Source organism: Anomaloglossus baeobatrachus, chromosome 1 (assembly GCF_048569485.1).
Source record: "Anomaloglossus baeobatrachus isolate aAnoBae1 chromosome 1, aAnoBae1.hap1, whole genome shotgun sequence".
NCBI lineage: Eukaryota > Metazoa > Chordata > Amphibia > Anura > Aromobatidae > Anomaloglossus > Anomaloglossus baeobatrachus.
The window spans coordinates 335,762,193-335,784,539 of record NC_134353.1 but is presented as its reverse complement, the minus strand read 5'-3'; the positions used below and the strand labels follow the sequence as shown (position 1 = coordinate 335,784,539).

The window sequence follows — 22,347 nt, the reverse complement described above, 5'->3', positions numbered from 1 at the left end:
CCGGCCGCCGCATCGGCTAAATCTGCCGCATGCGGCAAAAACCGGACCGAACGCAAGCCCATGCGGCACAATGCGGCACTCATTAAAGTCTATGCAGGAAAAACGCAACCGGCAGCAAAAAAAACCGGTTGCGGTTTTCCTGCAAAGTGCCGGATTGTGCCGCATTGCAAAAGCCGGATGTGTGAAAGCAGCCTTAATCATGCAAAGGCACATAAGACCCTTTTCACAATTTTATCCCTTGATGCAGAGAAGGCTTTTTACAGAATCTCATGGCCTTCTCTCTCCCAAACTCTATCCTTTCAGGATGACCTGCTGATCTATATAACCAATCCCCTTGCATCTCTCCCTACTTTGCTGCCTTTCCTGAAATGTTTTGGTAAATGGTGTAATTTGAAGACAAACCTGGATAAGTTGGAAGCACTTAACATCTCTCTCCCTATAACAGGGGTGGGCAATTTATTTTCCCATGGGGCCGCATGAGAAATTGGGATGGTTTTAGAGGGCCGGACGAATATAATTAACTCAGTTTTACCCAATACTGTATACAGTATATACTATCCCTTCAAAAACAAACAGTAAGTTACGGACTGTGTGACCCCTCGTGGCCCTGCACGCACACATGTCCATTTTTTTCTCCAGCAGCACGGGTGTCACACGGATCGCACACTGATGTGATCTGTGTGACATCAGTGTGACAAATACCGGAGAAAACACGGGTCTTTTTAATAAAAAGATTTTCTATATTTACCTCTCTCCAGCGCTGCTGTCTCTGGCTCTGCTGTCTCTTGCTCCTTATCGCCGGTAATTATACTCACTGAATATTCACTGCAGTATATACTGCACCTGTAATATACATCACTACACTCCTATATACTGCACCTGTAATATACATCACTACACTCCTATATACTGCACCTGTAATATACATCACTACACTCCTATATACTACACCTGTAATATACGTCACTACATCCCCATATACTGCACCTGTAATATACATCACTACACTCCTATATACTGCACCTGTAATATACGTCACTACATCCCCATATACTGCACCTGTAATATACATCACTACACTCCTAAATACTGCACCTGTAATATACATCACTACACTCCTATATACTGCACCTGTAATATACATCACTACACTCCTATATACTACACTTGTAATATACATCACTACACTCCTATATACTGCACCTGTAATATACATCACTACACTCCTATATACTGCACCTGTAATATACATCATTACACTCCTATATACTGCACCTGTAATATACATCACTACATCCCCATATACATCACTAGACCCCTATATACTACACCTGTAAAATCTACATTCCCATATACTACATCACTACACCCAAATATTACTCATCAGTTACCACCCGACCCCCCATTGTCCCCTCAGGTTATTACTCACCTCTCTCCTCAGGTACCTCCGTAAGGGCCCCCGCCGAGATGCTTCTTCTCCTGTACGGGCCACCGCCGCCGCTGTTCTTGTGGGGGCCCCGCCGCCGCCGTTCTTGTAGGGGCCCCGCCGCCGCCGTTCTTGTAGGGGCCCCGCCGCCGCCGTTCTTGTAGGGGCCCCGCCGCCGCCGTTCTTGTAGGGGCCCCGCCGCCGCCGTTCTTGTAGGGGCCCCGCCGCCGCCGTTCTTGTAGGGGCCCCGCCGCCGCCATTATTGTAGGGGCCCCGCCGCCGCCGTTATTGTAGGGGCCCCGCCGCTGCTTCTCTCCGTACGGGCCCCGGCTTCTGCAGCTTCTCCTGCCGGGCGGGAACTTCTCAAATGACACACACGCGCGCCGTACTGACAACATCAGGGCGCGCGTGTGTGTCACAGAGAAAGTTGCCGGGCAGGGAACAGAGGACAGATTCCTGCATTCCGCTGCCTACACTGTGCGGCGCTGCAGGATCTGTCCTCTGTTCCCTGCCCGGCACGCAGCGTGTGATGAGGGCAATCTGACCACAGGCCTCCCGGAGCTCCGGACAACAGGTCAGATTGCCCTCATCACTGACCGGCCAGCAAGAACGCCCTGAGCCAGGCGGGCTGGTCACAGAGAGTAGGCGGGCCGGATGTGGCCCGCGGGCCGCCCCTTGCCCAGGTCTGCCCTATAGAAATAGTGAATAACTTAATTGCCCAATATCCATTCAAATGGCCTCCGGGTAATATTATAACTTATTTAAGTATCAGTCTGTCCTCTGATCACACCAGACTATTCTCGCTGAACTTCTAACCATCCCGCTCTAGACTGGAGACCAACTTAACATGGGAACATGGCTTTTCGTGGTTCGGACAAATCAATATCCTTAAAATGACCATCCTGCGACTGTTGTACCTCTTCCATACTATTCCCACATACATACCTGCATTTTTTTGGTTGGGACTCGAGCGACAATTTAGGCATTTTGTATGGGCCTCGAAACACCGAGACTCCATTGGGAGACACTCGTTCGGCCAAAGGAAGCGGGGGGGGGGGGGGGGGGGTAGGGTCTACCTGATAGTCGTTGCTGTTATATAGCTGCAGCTTGTGTACTGGATTTACTTCATAATTACCAGTCTAAATTATGGGTTCGTATTGCAACAAACACCTGCCCAGTCCTGGTGGTGGTGGTGGGGGGGGGTTGGGTTCTTCCATGGCTTCGACCCACCCCCTTAGCAAATAGTCCCGACGACTCCTTCACGGTGACTCACACATTGAAAACAATAGCTATTCCCTCTCTACAAGGAGTGTTGTTGGACCCAGATGGCCCTATGCTCCCAATCACAGGCAATCCCAAGTTCTGCCCCGGTCTCTCCTCTTCAGCCTTCCTGGGTGGCACCAAGCTTCGTTCTCTACGTGCGCATCAAGTCACCCCATTAGGTGTGCTCCTACCCCTAGGCTCAATCTTAGGAGACAAGCCTACTCCATGCCACGATTTTTAATATACTCAACTTCAACGTTTCTTTGCGTCGCTACCCGACCGCACAGTCCTAACACATCCCCTGTCAACTTTTAAGTTGCACTGCTAACACAGCCTACCATACCCCATGCGACTTCAGTCATTTACAAACTGCTTTTCGAAAACTATCTCCTCTCCCTTCCACCTTATTGTAAGGCCTGGGAAACAGAACTTCAAAAAACCTTTACAAAAGCTCAATGGGACAGATGTTTCTCCCTCTCGCATAAATCAGTGATAGCGTCTAAATCCCAGGAGACCAGTTTTAGATAATTTCTAGGTGGTATAGGGTCCCTTTCTCACTGAACAAATGGTTTCCCGGAGTCCCGGACACATGTTGGTGCTGTGGGGCAGCAGTTGGGACGATGTCGCATATACAGTCATATGAAAAAGTTTGGGCACCCCTATTAATGTTAACCTTTTTTCTTTATAACAATTTGGGGTTTTGCAACAGCTATTTCAGTTTCATATATCTAATAACTGATGGACTGAGTAATATTTCTGGATTGAAATGAGGTTTATTGTAGTAACAGAAAATGTGCAATCCGCATTTAAACAAAATTTGACCGGTGCAAAAGTATGGGCACCCTTATCAATTTCTTGATTTGAACACTCCTAACTACTTTTTACTGACTTACTAAACCACTAAATTGGTTTTGTAACTTCATTGAGCTTTGAACTTCATAGGCAGGTGTATGCAATCATGAGAAAAGGTATTTAAGGTGGCCACTTGCAAGTTGTTCTCCTATTTGAATCTCCTATGAAGAGTGGCATCATGGGCTCCTCAAAACAACTCTCAAATGATCTGAAAACAAAGATTATTCAACATAGTTGTTCAGGGGAAGGATACAAAAAGTTGTCTCAGAGATTTAAACTGTCAGTTTCCACTGTGAGGAACATAGTAAGGAAATGGAAGAACACAGGTACAGTTCTTGTTAAGCCCAGAAGTGGCAGGCCAAGAAAAATATCAGAAAGGCAGAGAAGAAGAATGGTGAGAACAGTCAAGGACAATCCACAGACCACCTCCAAAGACCTGCAGCATCATCTTGCTGCAGATGGTGTCAATGTGCATCGGTCAACAATACAGCGCACGTTGCACAAGGAAAAGCTGTATGGGAGAGTGATGCGAAAGAAGGCGTTTCTGCAAGCACGCCACAAACAGTCACCTGAGGTATGCAAAAGCACATTTGGACAAGCCAGTTACATTTTGGAAGAAGGTCCTGTGGACGGATGAAACAAAGATTGAGTTGTTTGGTCATACAAAAGGCATTATGCATGGAGGCAAAACAACATGGCATTCCAAGAAAAGCATTTGCTACCCACAGTAAAATTTGGTGGAGGTTCCATCATGCTTTGGGGCTGTGTGGCCAATGCCGGCACCGGGAATCTTGTTAAAGTTGAAGGTCGCATGGATTCAACTCAGTATCAGCAGATTCTTGACAATAATGTGCAAGAATCAGTGACGAAGTTGAAGTTACGCAGGGGATGGATATTTCAGCAAGACAATGATCCAAAACACAGCTCCAAATCTACTCAGGCATTCATGCAGAGGAACAATTACAATGTTCTGGATTGGTCATCCCAGTCCCCAGACCTGAATATCATTCAAAATCTGTGGGATGATTTGAAGCCTGCTGTCCATGCTCGGCGACCATCAAACTTAACTGAACTGGAATTGTTTTGTAAACAGGAATGGTCAAATATACCTTCATCCAGGATCTCATTAAAAGCTACAGGAAGCGACTAGAGGCTGTTATTTTTGCAAAAGGAGGATCTACAAAATATTAAATGTCACTATTATGTGGAGGTGCCCATACTTTTGCACCGGTCAAATTTTGTTTAAATGCGGATTGCACATTTTCTGTTAGTACAATAAACCTCATTTCAATCCAGAAATATTACTCAGTCCATCAGTTGTTAGATATATGAAACTGAAATAGCTGTTGCAAAAACCCAAATTGTTATAAGGAAAAAAGGTTAACATTAATAGGGGTGCCCAAACTTTTTCATATGACTGTATGGTGGTCCTGCCCAACCCAGAATGCCTTCTGGGAAGGGGTACTTAAGGTGGCTTTGGAGGTGACAGGGATTTCTGTTCCCCCATCCCCGGAAGCGATTTTGCTGTACATGTTCCCATTGTCCAAATCTATCTACAAAAAAAAAAAAAAAAAAAAAAAATCACTCTTAAAAGGCACCTTCTCCAAGCTGCAAAGACAGTGATACACCGGCATTCGTGGTCCTCGGACCCCACATCCTTGGAGGAATGTTTTTTCCGAGATTTCACTGACTCATCGAATGGAATCTCTGATTTCCCATACTCAACATTAGAATTTGTCGCTACGAAATGGTTTCACTGGGAGGCCCCTCTCCCCTCTCCTCTGTACCGCCAGGTTCTCAAACGCGTTGAGCTCCGGTGTTCTCTCCTTCCTTGCTCTGTTTCTTTTTTTTCCAGCCCCCTTCTCTCTTTTCTTTTCTACCCAGGTGACCTCTGCTGGTGGGAGGCCTCTGTTAGTCTTTTCCGCCATACCTATACCTTTGGTATTGTTAGTCAAGAATTGTATTGTTTTTGCTCCCTGTGTAAGGTTCTACCATGTCTTGTTGTATCTGCTGAAAACCCAATAAAGCTTGATTGTTAAACAAAAAAAAAACCTACATGAGAAAGTGCCCTAGAGGAAACTCCAGCTTTAAAAATACCTGTACAAATAGGACCTGAACAGGATGTCACATTAACGGGAGTGCACATTTACTTAGCAGTTTACACAGGCAAATAGCTAGCCTAGCTAGTCAAAAAGGAGAAAACGTTTAAAGACACCACTATCTTGTTAGTGCAACTTTCCTCACTCACTGATCAGCGCTTCTATCCATACAGTAGCTGCTGGTGGAGAAGCCTGTGACCAGAGCAATCCAACAACCTCCTCCAATAGAAAAGCAGTATTCCCATGTGAAGCGCGTTATGGAGTAGACTAATGAATCGGTCTTGTCACATACTTCTCCACAGCAGCCACTATTTGGACAGAAGTGCTGGTCAGTGTGTGAAAAAAGCTATACTAACAAAAGAAAGTGTCCTACCCCTTTAAGTCATATTGATTTTAAATGAAAGGCTACATGCGCATGTCGCGGTATTTTTTGTGTTTTAAACTGCACTGTGTCAATGACAAATTGCATGCTTTTGCTTCCCCAGCAAAGTCTAAGAGAAATCTGAATTTCCACGGACATATTGCATTTTTATTGTCTGCCTTTTATTTGTCAAATATTTGGTTGCAGTCAGATGCACCCCCATGCTGAGTGACAGCTGTCTGACTGCAACCAATCACAGACACCGGTGGGCAGGTCTAGATCGTACAGTAAAATAAATAATTTAAAAAAAATGGTGTGCAGTCCCCCCAATTTTGATACCCAGCCAAGATAAAGCCTCACAGCTGGGGGCTGGTATTCTCAGGCTGGGGAGACCCACGTTATTGGGAGCCTCCCAGCCTAAAAATATCAGCCAGCAGCCGTTGGGAATTGCTGCATCCATTATATGTGACAGTCCCAGGACTTTTCACGACTCTTCCCGATTACCCATGTGCAGTGGCAATTGGGGTAATAAGGAGTTAATGACAGCTCATAGCTGCCACTAAATCCTAGATTAGTGATGGCAGGCATCCATGAGACACCCCAATCACTCATCTAAGTAAAAACACAAACACCCCAAAAAATCCTTTATTTGAAATAAAAGACAAAAAAGCACCCTCTTTCATCACTTTAACCCAAAAAACATCCGTGCAGGTCCGTCACAAGGTCCCACAACACTTCCAGCACTGCTACATCTGACACTCACAGCGAGCGACATAGAACATGACTCCCCACTATGAGTTCCATGCAGCAACTGAAGTGAGTCACACTATCAGCGGTATAATAGTTAATCTGCATTTGCCATTAATTATGAGTTTGTGTGTAACAGGAAAATTAGTAGAATAAGAGAAAATCCTGTACAGTCATGGCCAAAAGTTTTGAGAATGCTACAAATATTAATTTTTACAAACTTTACTGCTTAAGTATTTCTAATGGCAATTTGCATATACTCCAGAATGTCATAAAGAGTGATCAGTTAACAGCAATTACTTGCGAAGTCAATATTGGCTAAGAAAATGAACTTTAACCCCCAAAGCACATTTCAACATCATTGCATTCCTGCCTTAAAAGGAGCAGCTAACATTGTTTTAGTGATTGTTCCATTAACACAGGTGTGGGTGTTGATGAGGACAGGGCTGGCAATCAGTCATGATTAAGTAAGAATGACACCACTGGACACTTTAAATGGAGGCTGGTGCTTGGTATCATTGTTTCTCTTCAGTTAACCATGGTTATCTCTAAAGAAACACGTGCAGCCATCATTGCTCTGCACAAAAATGGCCTAACAGGGAAGAGTATCGCAGCTACAAAAATTGCACCTCAGTCAACAATCTATCGCATCATCAAGAACTTCAAGGAGAGAGCTTCCATTGTTGCCAAAAAGGCTCCAGGGCGCCCAAGAAGGACCAGCAAACGCCAGGACCGTATCTTAAAAACTGTTTCAGCTGCGGGATCGGACTACCAGCAGTGCCGAGCTAGCTCAGCAATGGCAGCAGGCTGGTGTGAGTGCTTCTGCACGCACTGTGAGGCGGAGACTGCTTGAGCAAGGCCTGGTTTCAAGGAGGGCAGCAAAGAAGCCACTTCTCTCCAGAAAAAACATCACGGACCGACTGATATTCTGAAAAAGGTACAAGAGTGGACTGCTGAGGACTGGGGTAAAGTCATTTTCTCAGATGAATCCCCTTTTCGATTGTTTGGGACATCTGGAAAACAGCTTATTAGGAGAAGAAGAGGTGAGCGCTACCACCAGTCTTGTCTCATGCAAACTGTTAAGCATCCTGAAACGATTCATGTGTGGGGTTGCTTCTTAGCCAAGTGAATCGGCTCACTCACAGTCTTGCCTAAAAACACAGCCATGAATAAAGAATGGTACCAGAATGTCCTCCAAGAGCAACTTCTCCCAACTGTCCAAGAGCAGTTTGGCGCCCAACAATGCCTTTTCCAGCATGATGGAGCACCTTGCCATAAAGCAAAGGTGATCACTAAATGGCTCATGGAACAAAACAGAGATTTTGGGTCCATGGCCTGGAGACTCCCCAGAACTTAATCCCATTGAGAACTTGTGGGCAATCATCAAGAGACGGTGGACAAACAAAAACCAACAAATTCTGGCAAAATGCAAGCATTGCTTATGCAAGAATGGACAGCTATCAGTCAGGATTTGATCCAGAAGTTGATTGAGAGCATGCCAGGGAGAATTGCAGAGGTCCTGAAGAAGAAGGGTCAACACTGCAAATATTGACTTGCTGCATTAACTCATTCTGTCAATATAACCTTTTGGTACTCATAATATGATTGCAATTATATTTCTGTATGTGATGTAAACATCAGACAAACACAATTAAAAACCATAGGGCAACAGATCATGTGAAAATATAATTTTGGTGTCATTCTCAAAACTTTTGGCCATGACTGCACACACCAGAGTCAAAAGACAAAAGGAATTTTCCAAGAAAAATCGTGTTTTATTGTGGTACATTCAAAAAAAACTTCGTTTCAGCAACAACGTGCTTTCATCAAAGTCATTTTTATCTAAGAATGTAAGCCAACAAAAAATGCAATAATTCAGAGAAAACTTGCTAGGGTGATATAGGGACAAAGTCCATCCAAATGACGTAATGAAAGGCAGGAGCGATGTGGACCAGGCTAGGTTGCGGCGTGGTCCACATCGCTCCTGCCTTTCATTACGTCATTTGGATGGACTTTGTCCCTATATCACCCTAGCAAGTTTTCTCTGAATTATTGCATTTTTTGTTGGCTTACATTCTTAGATAAAAATGACTTTGATGAAAGCACGTTGTTGCTGAAACGAAGTTTTTTTGAATGTACCACAATAAAACACGATTTTTCTTGGAAAATTCCTTTTGTCTTTTGACTCTGGTGTGTACAGGATATTCTCTTACACTATCAGCGGAGACGTCACTCTGGTTAGCCATAGCTAGAGTCCTCCCCCTGTGACAGCAATCTGTGACTGAAGTGAGCCGCGCAATCAGCAGGGAGGTCACTCAGGTGAGTCCTCCACCTGCGGCTCACTTCAGTAGAGGCCTGATTTGCGGTCACAGGTGGAGGACTCCAGCTGTGGCTGCACCTAACCTAAGTGACGTCACAGCTGATAGCACGACTCACTTCAGTTGCTGTATGGAGCTCACAGTGGGCAATCATGTTCTATGACGCTCACTGTGAGCATCAGAAAGCGTCGTGGGACCACGTGTGGATTACTTCGGACCTGCAGGGGTGTTTTTGGGGTTAATAGTGTTGAAATTCATGGATTTTTTTTTTCAAACCATGTACATGCACATTGCATCATTTAAAACACATTTGGGGCGGTTTAATAGTAATAGAAATAATCAAGATGACAGGTTACCTTTAAGAAAAATAAAAAATGAAAAAAAAAAAAAAGTAAACAGTTGGCATTTCATAGGCATGACATAGCCTAGCATAGGTGTTGGGCCTTCTCACAGTAAAGTGTAGATATGACTTTTGTACCTGTCTGACATGTAACAAAGATGCATAATTATTACAGTGGTTTTCTGAAGACGAGAAGAAGACCAGCAGACAAACGACATGGATTACTGGAACTATGGCCTGTGGTCTAGGACCATGATAAACTTATTTGGGTCAGATGGTGTCAAGTCTGTGTGGCGGTAACCAGGTGAGGAGTACAAAGACAAGTGTCTTAACAAGAGTCAAGCATGGACGTGGGAGTGTCATGGTTTGGGGCTGCATGAATGATGCCGGCTGTGGTGAGCTAGTTCATTGAGGGAATCATGAATGTCAGCATGTACTGTGAATATTGAAAGAAAGCATGATCACATCCCTTTGGAAACTGGCCATGGGGCAGTATTCCACCATAAGGACCCAAAACACATTTCCAAGATAACTACTGAATTTCTAAAGAAACAGAGTAAGGCTATGTGCGCACTTTGCGTAGTGTCCATGTTGAAACATCTGCAGCCATTTGGCAGTGCATGTGCGCTTCAAATTGCTGCAGAAACACTGCGTAATGGATGCAGTGTATCTGCAGAATAGATGCCGATTTCATGCGCTCGGGATGCTGCCTCTCCCATAGACAGAGTGGGAGCTGCATCCAAAGAGTATAAAATAAGTGACATGTTGCTTTTTTGAGCGCAGCGATTTGGATCAAAATTTCAGCATGCAAATCGCTGCGCTCTCAAACACAACGTGCGGATGGATTATGCACAATCTTCATAGATTGTTCTGGGGACGCAGGACGCATGCTTTTACGATGCAGTGCAATATGCAGCGTAAATGCATGAAATTATGCAACCTGCGCACATAGCCTAAGGGTATCTGCTCACGTTGCGTGACAAATATTCTGCAGTGTTTTGTCACTGCATGTGCGTTTCAAAACGCAGCCAAAAAGCTGCGTTTTGGATGCATTGTAAATGCAGAATGGATGCAGAATTCATGCATTCTGGATGCTTGCTCTGCCATAGACAGAGTGGGAAAAGCATCCAAAACAAACAAAATAAATGACTTGTTGCTTTTTAGAACGCAGCGATTTTGTAAAAAATTTGGCATCCAAAACGCTGCGTTTTAAAGCTCAATGTGCACATGGCATTTGCTAAATTGTCAGACTTTGCTGTGGACACAGAACGCACGCGTTCCCTCTGCCCGATGGTCACCGACAAAACAACTGATGTGCCTCGATGCGGATGCAACACAAGACCATCCGTTGCAATCCGCCCTTAATAGAAGCCTATGAGGAATAAACGGGTTTCCTGCAACGGTTACCGTAATTCCTCGAGGCGGCGGATTGCAACGGATGCCGCACAACACAAGTGTGAAAGTACCCTTAGAGGTCACACCAAATTTACAGTTATACAAGCTGTACGCTACTTTACATTCTATGCTATCCTAAGGATATAAAAACATTTACCAAAATAAGACTGGTTTATTCACTACTTTTGTGATTTATATATAGATATTATAAATACACAGCTAAAGATTTCCATTCTTAGAACAGAATGAGACAGGGCAGCACTCACCGATATCCTGGGACTATTTTATTTTTCAATGCTGACAGGTGAGACGGACATGAGGGAATGCAGGGAGGGGAGCACGAGGACGAAATAGTGGTGCGAAACGGTACCGTCGTCCTCGTGCTCCCCTCCCTGCATTCCCTCATGTCCGTCTCACCTGTCAGCATTGAAAAATAAAATAGTCCCAGGATATCGGTGAGTGCTGCCCTGTCTCATTCTGTTCTATGGATATACTTGTTTTAAATTGGGCAATAGCACCTCGGTAAGGGACTTTATTGGATCCATCAAGATTAGACAAAATGCTTTGCTGTGACATCTGAAAGCACATGGATGTAATTAAGGAAACTTCACACTGAACTGTGTTTGGGACAGGAACATCACACTACCTCCAGTATAGGTAAGCAGTGCGGTGCACAATCCTTTTTATTTTTCAAAGATTTCCATTCTACAGAATGCTGAAGGGTAGAATTTTATCTGACTGGAGGCCAGGATTTTGAGAGTTACGCCTTAGAGCACAAACTTCTGTCTATCCTGTTAACAAGCCATTCAGGATATGATGCAAGAATGTCAACTCTCCCACACTCCAGTAAACGATACATTCTGCACACACCCTGAGCGATTAGGCTTCATTCAAGATACAATTGTTCTCTTTATATAATCTTTCTATCCAAGTCCCTATAGAAAGAAACTGAGGTTGAGATTCATACCATACCGCAGCATAATAAATACAGAGCAGCAAAGCTGTAGACTATATTTTGTTTAGGCGCTGGTGAGTATGTCTTTAACCCCTTCATGTCCAGGCGTTTTTCCCTCATACTGGAAAACAAGGAAAACAATTCCAAGTGCAGTGAAATTGCAAACAAAAGTGCAATTCTACAATTGTTTTTTTTGTTTCTTATTTGTTTATTTACCATGATCACTATATGGTAAAACTGACCTGGCAATATGATTCCCTAAGTCAGTACAGGTTCGTAGATACCAAACTTGTATAGTTTTATCTAGATAGTCGAAAAATATTCAGAGGCTTGTACAAGAAGAAAAAGAAAAAAAAAAAAGTTTTTTTGGGATCTGGGGCTCAGTGACTGCTTATATTTTGGGTCTTTTTTAATTATATCATTTTTGGAGTAGAAGCGATGTTTTGATCGCCAGTTACTGCAGTTTAATTACAAAAATGTAAAACTGGCGTTTTGTTTTGGTTTTTTTCTCAACGCTTTTTTACCAATCAGAAATGGATTTTATATTTTGATAGATCTGGCATTTAAGAATGTGGCAATACCAAATGTGTGGGGGGAGGGGGTTTATTCTTTTATTTTCAATAAAGCAGAAGGGGGGACAAGTTGAACTTTGTTTTTATTTTTCTCATATGTTGAATTTTTTTTTTCTTTTACACTTATTGATTTAATTAGCTTGAAGCTCACACTGTCTGATCGCTTGCGTTGATCAGAGCGATGCTTCAGTCACTTATGAGTGCAAACCACTCAAGCGAGCAGCGCTGTGCTTGGGTATGATTGATGCTCAGCCCTGTGCAAGCCACGAGCAGTGATTGAACAGCTTGCACTATGGGTAAAATCAGCATGATTTGATGTGATGTGCGCACACACAAAAAATTATGAAGAACTCTGCCGACGGAACTGTTCTGCTTATGGCTGGCTGCATGTGGGCAGACACACAAACTGCCCAATTACTGACTTCCATTGAGGTTCGGATCAAGACAGGGTTACAAACCGAACCTTATCTAAAGTTCGGCTGTGCCTTCCGAACTGAACTTCCAAAGCTTCGCTCATCTCTAATGCCGAATCCAACAATGTATGAATTTGATTATTGGGTCTAGTTGTTCTTCTGACACAATCAGAATTTTATATTTAGCCATGTAGCAGAGCTGAGAAAGCTGTCCCGCCCACACCAGGCTCCCAATATACACTGAACATTCACAGTGAGGTGCGGTAGTGCCTGCGTGTGCGGGGATGATGGGGGCTGTAGTGCCTGCGTGTGCGGGGATGATGGGAGCTGTAGTGCCTGCATGTGCGGGGATTATGAGGGCTGTAGTGCCTGCGTGTGCGGGGATGATGAGGGCTGTAGTGCCTGCGTGTGCGGGGATGATGGGGGCTGTAGTGCCTGCGTGTGCGGGGATGATGGGGGCTGTAGTGCCTGCGTGTGCGGGGATGATGGGGGCTGTAGTGCCTGCGTGTGCGGGGATGATGGGGGCTGTAGTGCCTGCGTGTGCGGTGATTATGGCGGCTGTAGTGCCTACGTGTGCAGTAATTATGGCGGCTGTAGTGCCTACGTGTGTGTGTGTGGTGATGATGGGGGCTCTCTCTCAGCTAAAGAAAACTTAACGCAACGCGTTATTTCACAGGAATCCGTTGCCTTTATTATCACACTATTTGCAAGGCCTCAGTCACATGCGTCACACAACGCACTGTGACGGATGCCAAACGACACAAGTGTGAAAACGCCCTAATGCGCAGTGGCTGAAAAAACACCACGGCATTGACATACCGCTGACTCTGTACTGATATGAACTGGCAGATGGCTCAGCGTTGTGTCAGGGACGCAGTTAACCCCTTTAAGACCAAGGATGTAACTGTACATCCTTGGTTGCCTCCCTCCAGTTACTGCGGCTCCCGTGGTGAGGCCATTGTAATCCCCGCACATCTCTGCTGATCTGATCAGAGGTGTGGCTAACAGGTGCAGGTGGATCGGAGATCCACTCCCACCTGTCAACCCCTTAGATCACGCTGTAAAATACTGATAGCGCAATTTAAATAGCCATGCTGAATAGATCACGCTGTTCCCCGCAGCCATTAGCGACCCCATGAAGAAAGGAAGAAATTCCAGCAACTTCAGGAGAAAGTAGAATTTTCTTAAAAAACAGTTTCTTTATTGGTAATAAAAATATTAATATTCCATCCAAGCAAGACAAAAATAGAGAGGCAAGACATTAACCATCTCAACCAAAATTCTTTTAATCTTAAATTTACATTTCAAACAAATTCCACCAGCATTAATTATCTAGATGTCACTTTGATAGGGAAGGGCAGTGTAGTGGAGATCCTTCCTTACCATAAGGACACGGACTCCAACTCCATTTTAATGGCCAGTTCATGTCATTCTCCGCATGTCATTAAAAATATTCCGCTTGGTGAACTTAGGTTAAAGCGCAACTGTTCCTGTCCAGAGGCTCTACAAGTGGAAATGGACTGTGCTGTTACCAAGCTCAAACACAGGGGCTACCCGAAATGGTGTCTAGATCGGGCAAAAATTATAGTTAATGAAATAGATAGATCGGATTTATTTAGAGATAACAATAAAAATAAGAACAATTTTAGTAGGAATAATGGTGTGACGTTTACAACGAATTTTTCTCCCCAATTCCATGATATAGTAAAAATAGTACAAAAACATCTGCCTATTTTACTTAGTGATGATTTATTAAATCGGATTTTCACTAAAAATAAAATTAATTTTGTGGCCAGAAGAGCCCCTAATCTTGCCAATATTCTATCCCCCAGTTTGGTTGTAAGCAGCAAGGATAATGCCATCTCTAAAAATTGGTTATCCTGCACAGGTTTTTTTTGGCTGTGGGCACAATTTTTGCATCTCGTGCAAACATGCAAAAAAATGCAAATCATTTACATCTAATTATACAGGACTTTCTTATAACATTAACAGCTTTATAAACTGCAATACCCCAAATGTGGTTTATTTGATTGAGTGTATTTCCTGTCACGTTCAATATGTTGGCTGCACGAGTTGTCCCCTCAAACAAAGAATACGCAGACACATGTCAGACACATTAAATACATCTGCGGTAAATGTGTCTGCTGTTTCCAGACACTTTGCCTCTGTTCACAATAGATGTCTGGACAATCTTGTTTTCACAGGCATTGAAAAAGTTTCCAGACCTAAAAGGGGTGGGGATCTTAGAAGAAAGATTCTTAATAGAGAATCTTTCTGGATCTTCAAATTGGGCACGAGAATGCCGCATGGTCTGAATATGAGGAGAGATCTTGTTATGCAGTATACTTGAATTCCAGAATTATTTGTTCTTTATAGGACATACCTTCTCAGTACCAATAACTATATCATATTATACTGTAGTAATTATTGGATATTTGATGGTTTAAGGTTATTCCTTTAGCATTTGAATTGAAATTTTCACTATATAGCAATTTGGACATTAATAAATGGGTTGTTTTTTTTTTTTTGTTTTTTTTTTTCCCGTCCTTCTTTTGTCCCTGTCAGGAGAAAAAAATCTTTCTTGTCTCTAAAGAGCCCCTTCACTACAGATTATACCGGGCATATATATATTTCTTATCATGTGATCTCTCTGGTTGCTTCTGTTTTTAATCAGTTTATGTATATATATTTTTTGGTGTTTTTTCCTTTATTTTCTGTTGTTGTGCTGACTTTTTGGTGCAGTGTCTCAGTTTCTATTCTTTCACTTTTTTTTTTTTTCTCTTCTCTGTGCTCTCCACACTAAATGGGCTGGGTGGTAACAAATCCAATTAATTCAACCTGTTCTTGTTGTGCACAGACTTTAAATACTGTCTTAGAGATTTCCTCTGCGCATTCCATGATTAAGACCTATTCAGGTTGAAACGCGTAGGAAACAGCTCCTCTGTCTTGCCTCTCTATTTTTGTCTTGCTTGGATGGAATATTAATATTTTTATTACCAATAAAGAAACTGTTTTTTTAAGAAAATTCTACTTTCTCCTGAAGTTGCTGGAATTTCTTCCTTTCTTCATGTGTTCCCACCCAGGTCAGGGTGTTTCCGTGCACCGGAGGTAAGATTTGGGAGTGAAGAGGGGAGAGCTGAAGTTTCTTCGTTTTTGATATTAGCGACCCCATGACACGATCATGGGGAGCCAATGTGTTTCCATTGTAGAGCGAGATCATCTGATGACCCCTGACACTACCATGACTCACTTCTTGTGAGACTCGAAAAAGCTGTGGAAAGATAAGGCGCAATAGGGTCTTACCCGGTATGCCAAAGGTGGTGAATGTCAGAAGGAACATTCACCTGGTAGGGTTGTGTCAGTCACAACCCCTTTGAAAGCATGTAAATATCGTGGAAGGCAGCAGTCCCGCAGCAAGGAGTAGTTTCAAACAGCAGGAGAAAAGCAGGTTTTGAATACCGCGCCAAACCACAGGAGTCCAGGTGAAGATAGTAAAACTCTTCTTTATTTTCACAGGTCTACACGTTTCAAGGACATTCCATCCTCTTCCTCAGGACAAATGTGCAAAGAACACTATCTTTTGTTCTTTGGACATTTGTCCTGAGGAAGAGGACGGATATGTCCTTGAAACGCATAGACCTGTGAAAATAAAGAAAAGAGTTTTACCATCTTCACCTGGACTCCTGTGGTTTGGTGCGGTATTCAAAACCTGCTTTTCTCCTGCTTCTTGTGAGACTCGACAGAGCGCCTCTGCACTCACAGGAAAGCAGCATTTCTCCTGATCAGAGTGACTGTGCAGATAAAGTCCCTTAGGGGGACTAGTAAAATAAATAAAGTTTTAAATCCCCCCTCTTTCGCTTCACTGAAAATAAATCGGTTACAAAAAATAAAAAAAAGACACATATTTGGTATTGCCACGTACTGAAATGCCCGATCAAAATATACAATTAATCTTATCAGTATACGGAGTGGTGAGAAAAAAAATTCCAAAAGCCAAAATTACGTTTTTTGGTTGCTGAATTTTTTTTTCTACAATGCAGTAACAGGAAATCAAAACATAGCATCTACACAAATATGGTATAATTAAAAACGTCATCTCAAGACAAAAATAAGCCATCACTGAGCCCCAGATCCCGAAAAATGGGAATGGAAAATAACGACAAAAGTACAATTTTTTTGGGACACTTTTGTCATTTCTGAGATAAAAGTGAAAGTATATATGCGTGGCATCCACAAACTCAGTGACGTGAGGTATCATACTGGCAAGTCAATTTTACCATATAGTAAACATGGTGAATAAAAAGCTCCAAAAACCAATTGTGCAATTGTACTTTTTTTTTTGCAATTTCACCACACTTGGAATTTTTTTTCCTGTTTTCCAGAACACTATATGAAAAACTAATGAATAATGACAAACTAATTATTTAATTCAAAAGTACAATTTGTCCTGCAAAAATAAGCCCTTATATGACAAGGAAAAATAATAAAAGTTATGGCTCTCAGAAGAAGGGGAGGAAAAAAGAAAAAATGGAAAAACGCTCAGTGGTGAAGGGGTTAACCGGACTGTCACCTGGTTTTTGCCACCTAATCTGAGAGCAGTATGATGAACGAAAAGAGACACTGATTCCAGGGCTGTGTCACTTACTGGACTGCTTAAGGTACCCACACATCAGCGTTTTTCTGCCGCACTCCCAGATCCGGCACAAGGGCAGTACAGTACTTTACAGTTCACAGAAAGTGCGGCAAGCCCCGGTCACATGACCCTATGTGCCCGGAGCTTGCCAGTGAACTGTAAAGTACTGTACTGCCCTTATGCCGGATCTGGGAGTGCGGCAGAAAAACGCTGATGTGTGGGTACCCTTAGTGTAGCTTTTTTAAAATCATTGTTTTATTAGCAGGAGATTACCATTAATTTACTAATTGGTGTGCGGCCAGGTAGGCCACCAGATGTATGAGCTCGTTATATCCCTGATCTACATTCAAATAAGGCCGGTGTCACACTTGCGATTGCCTCGCGCAAATCTCGTGGCACATCACCCGACTCAGTTCAGCTCAGCTGTTTTTAATCAGGTGACAGGGCTTATTCAGATGAGAGTATTATATGTATGTGTTCTGTCTGAGTTAAAAATTGGAAAGCACTCTGTCCAATGTTATTGAATAGGGCTGTTCAGATGACAGATTTTTCACATGAAAAACATTTGAGAAAAAAAAATGGCAGCATGCACTATGCTCTTTCATATCTTGGATGGGAATTACCTGTTTAAAGCAAAACTGTCAGGTCCCTTATGCCCTACAACCTGTATAAGGCTATGTGCCCACGGGGACAGTGTCCTGCGGATATATCCGCAAGACATTCCGCAGGTGCTCCCAGGAAACCGCACCACAACTTGTCTGTTTCCATGCTGTGGAATGTCCTGCAGATGGTGCGGGCTTTCTGCATTGAGGATACAGTACCATGGCTTCGGCACTGCATCCTCAATGCAGAACAAGTGCTGCAGTGATCGGGGTGCTCATACTTACCTCCGTCATGCAGCACCTCGCTTTCCGGCGGCCGGGTCACTGTCAGGCAGCGTCTGGTTCACTGTGCTGGAGGTGGGCGGGCCTGAACTAGCTCCGGCTGTCACATGACCGGAGCTCGTGCAGGCCCCGCCCACCTCTTCCTTCCTGTACCTGGCTGGATCCACCGCGCTGCCGCTACACCGGACGGAGAAGTGACTCGGGTCTCTATCAAGGCAGGTAAGTATATGGGACCCTGCGAAGAAATCCACAACAATAATTGACATGCTGCAGATTTTTCCGCACGAAAATCCACACGATTTCCGCTGCGGAAAAATCCGCAGCGTGGGCACAGCATTTCCCAAATGCCATAGAAATGGCTGGGGAGTAGCTGTGCAGCAGATTTCTGGAAAATCCGCGGCAAAATCCGCGCATTTTCCGCAGCGTGGGCACATAGCCTTAATGTGCAACCAGTGATACCTGTATTTTAAAATTCCCTCACTAATCACTCCTGTATAATGCTATTCACTAACATGACCGTTAAAAAAGAAAACTTATAAATCATATGCTAATCAGGTCTGTGACTATTCGCATGGGCAATAGTTCCCCTGACTTATCTGCTTTTGTTTTGCCCATGTTATCACGCCCTTCTAGGCATGATAACATGATTTCCACGAGCCGGCCTCATCGCAGTTCCTGGAAATCTTGTGCATGTGTGCGGCTCGTTTTAGCAGCGTCAGTGTGCCTCAGAAGTGGGGTGTACGCTTCCCAGCTGCAGAGAGGCGCATTGCGGATGATTGGAAGTTCAGAGGACGGCTCATGTACACATCTTCTGCACTTCCAGCCATGCGCAGTGATAATGAAGCTGGGAAGCATCCACCTGGCTTCAAATGTGCACTGACGCTGCTGAAATCAGCCACGCATGCGCAGATTGTCAGGAGGTGCCAGTGACCACACAGGGGTGTAATAACACGGGAAAAGCGTTGAATAGTCACGGGCCTAATTAGCATAAGGGACAGTGCAGTTTATAATTCACTTTATAAACATTCATAGTGAATAGTGTTATACAGGACTGGTTGGGCTGCTTTCACACATCCGGTTTTTGCTGTACGGCACAATCCGGCTCTTTGAAGAAAAAACGCAACCTTTTTTTGCTGCCGGTTGCGTTTTTTCTGCATAGACTTTTATTAGTGCCAGATTGTGCTGCATGGCCTTGCGTTCGGTCCGGTTTTTGCCGGATGCGGCATATTTAGCCGATGCAGTGGCCGGATGGAACGTTGCCTGGCACGTTTTTTTGTCCGGCAAACAAAAAACGCATCGCTCCGCATCCTTCCGATGCGGCGCTTTTTCCAATGCATGCCTTTGGACGCCGGATGCGGCAACAACCGCATCCAGCCACCGCATGCGTTTTTTTTGCTCATGCGCATGCTCCGTTGCGGCAAAAACCGGACGGGCCGCATGTAAAAACTTATGTAAAGGATGCGTTTTTTCGCTGCATCCGTTGCACCGGTTTTACGACGGATTTAGGGTATGTGCGCACGTTGCTTTTTACCTGCTTTTTTGCTGCTTTTTCTTCTGCGCTGTTTAATGCCAAAATGGATGTGTTCTTCTATTCAAGCAAAGTCTATGGGAATTTGGGTTTCTTGTTCACACTATGTTGTTCAAAATGCTGCCTTTTTGAGGCAGAACTTTGGTCAAAAACTCAGCTTTTCAAAGAAGCAACATGTCAATTGTTTTTGCCATTTGGGTTTTGCACTGCAAAGCTGAGTTTTTGACCAAAGTTCTGCCACAAAAAGGCAGCATTTTGAACAACATAGTGTGAACAAGAAACCCAAATTCCCATAGACTTTGCTTGAATAGAAGAACACATCCATTTTGGCATTAAACAGCGCAGAAGAAAAAGCAGCAAAAAAGCAGGTAAAAAGCAGGTAAAAAGCAACGTGCGCACATACCCTTAGCCGCACTGCAAAAACCGGATGTGTGAAAGCAGCCTAAGGGTATGTGCGCACGTTGCTTTTTACCTGCTTTTTACCTGCTTTTTTGCTGCTTTTTCTTCTGCGCTGTTTAATGCCAAAATGGATGTGTTCTTCTATTCAAGCAAAGTCTATGGGAATTTGGGTTTCTTGTTCACACTATGTTGTTCAAAATGCTGCCTTTTTGTGGCAGAACTTTGGTCAAAAACTCAGCTTTGCAGTGCAAAACCAAAATGGCAAAAACAATTGACATGTTGCTTCTTTGAAAAGCTGAGTTTTTGACCAAAGTTCTGCCACAAAAAGGCAGCATTTTGAACAACATAGTGTGAACAAGAAACCCAAATTCCCATAGACTTTGCTTGAATAGAAGAACACATCCATTTTGGCATTAAACAGCGCAGAAGAAAAAGCAGCAAAAAAGCAGGTAAAAAGCAGGTAAAAAGCAACGTGCGCACATACCCTTAGGGAGGGAATTTGGGCTTACAGGTATGAATGCTGCTCGGTTGAAGGGCATAGGGGACCTGACAGGTTCCCTTTAACTCTGTACATGCTCAAAAAAATAAAAATAGTATTACCGACAGCTCAAACATATTGCTCCTGATTTTGAAGGATATTGCCATAATTAACATGAGTTTATTTTGTCTTGTAAAAACTTTAACTGTTTTCCATCCGCCTGTAGGACCCCTGAGGTTACAGTCATATGGGGGGCTTTTCTGTTTTAATTGGATCCTTTAGAGTTTTGTTTTCATTAAAAAAAAAAAAAAAAAAAAAACACCTTAGAAAAGTCAGAACCCCATTCTGTTTTCCCCTAACTTCAGCAATGCATACCACGTCTGAGGCTGGTTTCTTCTGACACCCAGGGTGCTGCAGATGCCCATACATCAGAAGAGGTGTCAGGTCCCGCGCACAGGTCATTCACAAGTTCTGCAACTTTTGTAATGAGGAGATACATGAAGTGGCTACAAAGTAAGTCACTGTCTGAAGACGAACTCACCGGTGCCAGCAGCAATACGAGGACGCGGCCGCTCTCTCCTCCGCCTGCTGAGGACTGGAGTGCTGCAGTCAGATTACCCAAACAGCCGCACCCCGCCACTTCCCCCGTGCAGTATAGGAGGGATGACGAGCGGCCGCACTCCACACCTACCCGCTCTCCCGGCGTGCACCGCGCGCCACCTCAGGAAGGAGAACTTTACCAAACCTGAGGCGGTGTGTGATGGAGGTTATATAGGGGATGAGGGAGAAACAGTGCCAGAGACTTCAGCATGGTGGCCTGCAGCGACAGGTGCACGAAGAAGCGGCGGACACTGGAGCCGGGAATGTCATATGAAAGTGCTTTGTGATTCATATCTCATTGTCACTAACCTGGCAGCCATGAGAGGGATAACCTAGGCACCGACTGACATTGAGAACAGCCAATGTTCTGTTCACACTGTGGTGAACACAGCAGACCTGTCCTGCAGTAACATGCAAACGTGTGGTCAAAATAATGTTATTGTGAACAGTTAAGGCTATGTTCACATTTCCGTTATTTAGGATCAGTCACAATCCGCCGCTCTTATAAACAACGCACTCCGTTTGTCGGATTCCGTTGTTTCCCATAGACTTGTATGAGCGGCGGATTGTGACTGATGACCCTGCGTTGCATCCGCCGCGCGGCACATCAGTCGTTTACTGACTGAGCGTCAAGCGGGAGGGATGCAGCATGCAACGTTTTTTGTTGCGGCAAAAAAATGCACCCCTCAGGATTCCGTTGGAATCTGTGAGGAGGCATAATGTAAGTCACGACAGATTCCAGTGCAGGAATCCGTCACGTTTTACTGAGCATGTCCAGCAGAACGTCTAACATCATGTAAAATCAGTTCCACCCCCCCCCCCCCCCCCCAGGTTTTAAACCGAAATCATTGCACCAACAGAATCCGTTTGTGAACAATTCCATGCATTTCTTGTGACACGTTGTACAACACATCAGTCCCATGTGTTAAGCAACGCATGTGACTGATGCAAAACAATGGAAATGTGAACATAGCCTTAGTTGAAGATGAAATGATCTCCGCAAAGCATAAATAACAGATTTCCTTTGCATTTTAGGAAAAAAAATGTTTTACAACTTAAAAATTACACAGGAAAATGGGTCGAT

The 22,347-nt window shown here is 43.9% G+C and overlaps 1 protein-coding gene across 1 annotated transcript in view; it reads right to left on the bottom strand.

The window, feature by feature from the left end:
- ANXA3 (annexin A3) overlaps positions 1 to 21,313 on the bottom strand; it is a 91,751-nt gene extending 70,438 nt beyond the window's left edge. Inside the window, exon 1 of the mRNA XM_075337665.1 lies at positions 21,205 to 21,313. The gene's annotated coding sequence lies outside the window, so the exon portion shown is untranslated. The remainder of the gene's footprint in view (positions 1 to 21,204) is intronic.
- Between the last annotated feature and the right edge of the window lie 1,034 nt (positions 21,314 to 22,347).